The sequence below is a fragment of the Dermacentor albipictus genome, chromosome 2, assembly GCF_038994185.2.
Source record: "Dermacentor albipictus isolate Rhodes 1998 colony chromosome 2, USDA_Dalb.pri_finalv2, whole genome shotgun sequence".
Taxonomy (NCBI): domain Eukaryota; kingdom Metazoa; phylum Arthropoda; class Arachnida; order Ixodida; family Ixodidae; genus Dermacentor; species Dermacentor albipictus.
In genome coordinates, this window is record NC_091822.1 from 128608379 (window position 1) to 128613192 (window position 4814).

The following is a 4814-nucleotide window of genomic DNA, read 5'->3' on the forward strand; positions in this document are numbered from 1 at the left end:
AACTCTGGGCCGTCCAGCAGGTCCATGACGCAGCCAGGAAACTCAACCTCCCGGTTCCGTCGTGGGAGACGCCCACTCCATGAGAGCCCAAAGCTCTCGTGGCCTGCAGGACCTGAATAAAGTTGATTTCCTTCCTTCCTTCTTCTGGAAAGGAACCGGTTCCCTGCTAGGAGCGGAACCGCGGAGAAGTGGTTCGTTTGAGAGTCGCGCGCGGGGGCGAGCATGATGTCGAGTGTTGCTAGGGCAACCGCGGCTGCCGGCTAATCTCGCGCCAGCTGACGAGCCGGCACCTAGACGAGACGAGACAGAGACGGCAATGGCGGCTCCCTTGGTTGTGCTGCTGGCGAGTGCCGAAAGACAACGACGCGACGCGTTCGGCATGGCCGAAGAAGAGTTTCGAAGGCATTTTAGTCTCTCCAAAGACATAGTGCGACGTCTTTGAGATGAGCTGGAAGGACATCTCGGACCTCAAAGATTGCGTGGTGTCGACACTACGATGAAAGTGCTGTGCGCGCTGCGGTTTTTTGCCACCGGGAGCTTTCAACAGTGCGTCGGGAATGAAGAAGCGATTGCACTGTCGTAGCCTTCGGTCAGCCGGATCATTACAGCCGTCGCCAAGGTCATTACGGTTGTGGGCAAGGAAAAAGGATGGGTTAGATTCCCATCCACGGCGCAACAGAAAGCCGCCGTCAAGGAAGGCTTTCTTAGCCGTGGAAAAATTCCGGGAGTTCTAGGATGTGTGGACGGGAGTCTGATAGCCATCGTTCGCCCTAAGAAGCTCGGCCCCGGCGAAACGGAATCGTACTGGAGCCGTAAAGGGTATTACACCCTCAACTGCATAGTCGTGAGTATTGTTCATTGACAAATATTTTCGATATGTGTTTGCGCGAATGCACGTTGTAAAAAACTTCGTTTCGTTATTTTTCATCAATTGCCGGCAATACTTGCGTTCCTATTAGAGAAAGTAGCGTTTGTGTTGTATGTGTAATGACGACTTTGATCTTTGCATAGAACACGGCCGCACTTTTTCAGTGCTCTCCAATCACAGTTGAATAGCCTTTTCGATGCTACCATGTAAACACATTACGCGCGACTTAAACCGGAATAGACGCCGTAGCAGTGAAGGGAGTCTTCGTCTGCGAGCGATCCTAACAGAAGACGAGCCCTTGTGATTCTTATTCGACGTAAAACTAAAGCATTGTGGCCAACAGACTGTAAACGCGAAAAGGAGCATCCCATCAATGAAAATGGTGTGAGGGAGAATGAGAATGTGTGGACACCCATTTGCTCTAGCTGTCAATACGGCACATGCTGTTTCCGCGTTCTTTCGCTTGTAATAGGCCCTTTGTCTGAAAAAAAAAACATAGGTTCACTCCTTAGCAGAATCTTATACAATATGGACGGAAGAAACCAAAGGAATTATTTTGCGCATTGTGTTTTTACTGCACGCCATACATGAGCATGTGAACACATGCCAACATTGCATTTGTAGGTTAAGATGACACTGTTATCATGCTGATCATTAGTTCAACTGCCTACTGCGTATGTTGATATCTCCTTTTCTGTAATTGTGTTCACTGACTGAACAGTAACTGTTTGGCAAGTAGTGTTGTAAGCAAAAGGTTGTGCCACATATTTGTTGCAGTGGCACTGACACCTTCTCTTTGCTTTCCCTTATGAGGTGTGCGACGCGAAGCTGAATATCCTGGAAATTGACCCACGGTTTCCGGGATCGTGCCACGATTCATTCGTCTGGAGGCATTCTACATTTCGCCGCCGCCTCACTCGTGGGCTGTTACTTCATGGAGAAGTCTTGCTTGGTAAGTGCACCTGAAGTAGCAGTGCTTCTTCCACATGTAAAACATACACAGTCAAATAGTTTTGCATCCTAGCAAACTTTAAGAAAGCGTGATTTGCTAGAAATGTGTTGTGAATGCAGCGGTACCTAATGAACCTGCAGCGACTATCGAGAGAAACAAGTCTCTCTTAAAAGGCAGATATTTGTACCAGCATGTATACAACAGCTGACATGTTATGCTGTTTATTTATTAATTTCAATACACTGAATGCCAAGTGGAGCGCTACAGGCAGGGGTGGAATTCTACAGAACACGTCGAAATGGCAGTTTTCAAGCATGGTGGAAAAGGGTTGGTGACAATGGACTCGGGGACCTGGTCCCTGGTCACTGTCCTTGGAACAAAGGAATAAGCGTGTGCGTGAAACTTTCGGCATCGACGTTAGTGATCGGTGTAGTATATATTGTAGAATGGTGCAAGTTGCGCTATTTTGCTTTGTGTCGCAATGTGTGTGATTTTTTTTGTTGCAGCGACATGTGGTGCTGGAGTGATTAGAAAGGATCAAATGGGTAGCTCGATTTTGGGTACCTTCATGAGAAGAGGTACGAAAGGTAGAGCAAGGATCCCAGATACTGGCAGCATATTCGAGAGTAGACCTTAGAAGTGTTTTATAAAATAACACTTCTGAAGAGAGAAGAGCTAATAAGTTTTAGTGGAAGATGTACATTTAGGGAGGGGCAAATGGGATGAACGGAGCAGAAAACCACGAGTATGAAATAAATATTACATGTCCAACTTAACCTGAGATAGAGATTTGCAGCCAAGACAACAGGTGAAATAGGGCTTTTCTTTAAAATGAGTTGAACTTTCTTTACAACTTTCCGGGAAGGTCAATGTTTGATAGATATTGCAACAATAAATCCAAGGCCCGCTCCTGTTGTAAAAGGGCCCTGGCGTAGACTGTGTTCTTGCATTGCGCCTTAATGTATCCATTTCGTTCACTAACATGCAACACTTTACAGGGGACTCTGGGTACCGGCTAGCGCCATGGATCATGACTCCTGTGCCTGGTCACCCAAATCGCCTCACGGCAGAGGGGCGCTATAATGAGGCACACGCATCAATGCGAAATGCCGTTGAGCGGTGCATAGGAGTCGTCAAGAGCCGCTTCCGATGCCTGCAGATGTATCGGGTGCTCCACTACTCGCCTCAGAAAGCAGCCACTATTGTTGCAGCTTGTGCAGCGCTGCATAACCTCTGCCTTGCAGCAGGCGTGCCTCTGCCAGACGACCCAGATGATGACGGTGCACATGACGACAGCGCACAGCGGCCAGCCCAGGCACAAGTGCCGCTTCAAGTACAGGTGCCACCGCAGGCGCACCCTGTACAGCCTTCTCGAGCTTTGTTTCAATGAGGCCGTGCGGTGCGCGAATCCATAGTTGGTGTGTTTCGGCTGCCCAGAAATTTGCGCATTGCCTACCTGCAAAGTGTGCGCCGGCGCATTCGCTGGCAAATGAGGCGGAGACATGTGCTGGTGGAACATGTTTTATTTTTCTTTTCATGAAGTAAATAGGCCGTGCACTTCAACATAACACATTGCGTGTGCTCACATGTGGCTAATCGTAGTATGCTGCATACTGCGGTAGTGAAAAGCACATGATTTGTCTATGTTGAGCATGACAGATACACATGCAGTGACAAATAGTCATGTGCCATTATGTTACTCCTTTGCTTTGTTCACTGTGCTTTTGAATACTGTCTTGCCAGGGAATTTTCTTTAAATAAAGGTTATTTCCAAGGTGAATGGCAACCAATCTTGCATAGTTGAATATTGCTTTGCGATGCCTATTTTACTGTGCAGTATGCATTGTTCCAAAGCTGAAGGCGTCTGTTCATGTGTGACACACAAGCACAGCACAAGTTGCACAGCAACTGAAATGTCGTTCAAAGCAATCTGTATAGCACATATTGAAACGTATAGCAACAAACGAGACATGCCAAGCACTTTTTGGAGCAGGATTTCTTTACATAGCAGACACTCATGCTTACTACTGCTTTGTTGCTTCAACATTGCATTTCTTGCACGCATGATTTCACATAATGCTCGTAATTGCTGCTTAACAAGGTGCAACTACGCTATAACACAATATAAAGAAAATCATGACAATGAAACATTTCTTTATTTTATTCACTGGGTACCTGCTTCGCCATTAAGGCATTACAGCAGGGAGGGTACAACTCATATAAATGAACACTCAAAATTACATTCATAAAGCATGGAAGAAATCATCATTTGAACAAATACAGACAGTGTCAGGTGGTAGAGTATTTCAATCTCTTATAGTACGAACATAGAAAGAGTAGCGGAAAGCGTCGCTTTTAACCTTCTATTGCATGGCGTCCCATATTTGGCACATACCAGTTACCATTCTTTTTCGCGTGTGTGAGATTCCCAGTTGAGAATGTGATACCATCAGAGTAAATCTCATAGTTATGCGCACTTATTATGGGCAAGTGCTGCCATCTCTTGAGCGATACGCAAAACAGAGGTGAAGTAGATTTTGGGATGCAACGTGAAACTTGGAGGGGGCAAACACGAGCAATTGGTTTTTTTTTCTCTGAAAATTTCGACTGCAGAAGCATAGAAAAATTATTTTGGCATATTTTTTGGTCTCGTCAATTCAAGGCAGTTACTAGTTTTCTCAATTTTGCCTGCAACTACAGCAGAGAAACCGAAATCGGTGTGTGCCATATTTGGCACAGTATGAAACTGAAATACAAAATATGGTAACGTGCTGCCATCTGTTCAATAGCCCGAAGTTGCAGGTCACTCTATCACAAGATGGAATTTTGACGATCGGTACGGTAAGGGCGAATTGTCTACCAAACAGCCGCCTGAAAAGCGAAAAGGAACTGAAATGTAAAGGACGTGGTGCTTCAGAGGCACTCACAAACGCGATACATGACGTGGAGTTATCGTGTGTGCGTTGATACGATAACTGCGCAGTGACATTTCTG

The 4814-nt window shown here is 46.1% G+C and overlaps 1 long non-coding RNA gene across 1 annotated transcript; it reads left to right on the top strand.

Annotated features, from left to right (window-relative positions):
* Window positions 1-317: 317 nt before the first annotated feature.
* On the top strand, window positions 318-3600 carry LOC135897388 (uncharacterized). Its single transcript, XR_010563032.2, has 3 exons — window positions 318-844; window positions 1682-1820; window positions 2819-3600. It is a non-coding gene; the product is annotated as an uncharacterized lncRNA (long non-coding RNA).
* The last annotated feature ends 1214 nt before the right edge of the window (window positions 3601-4814 follow it).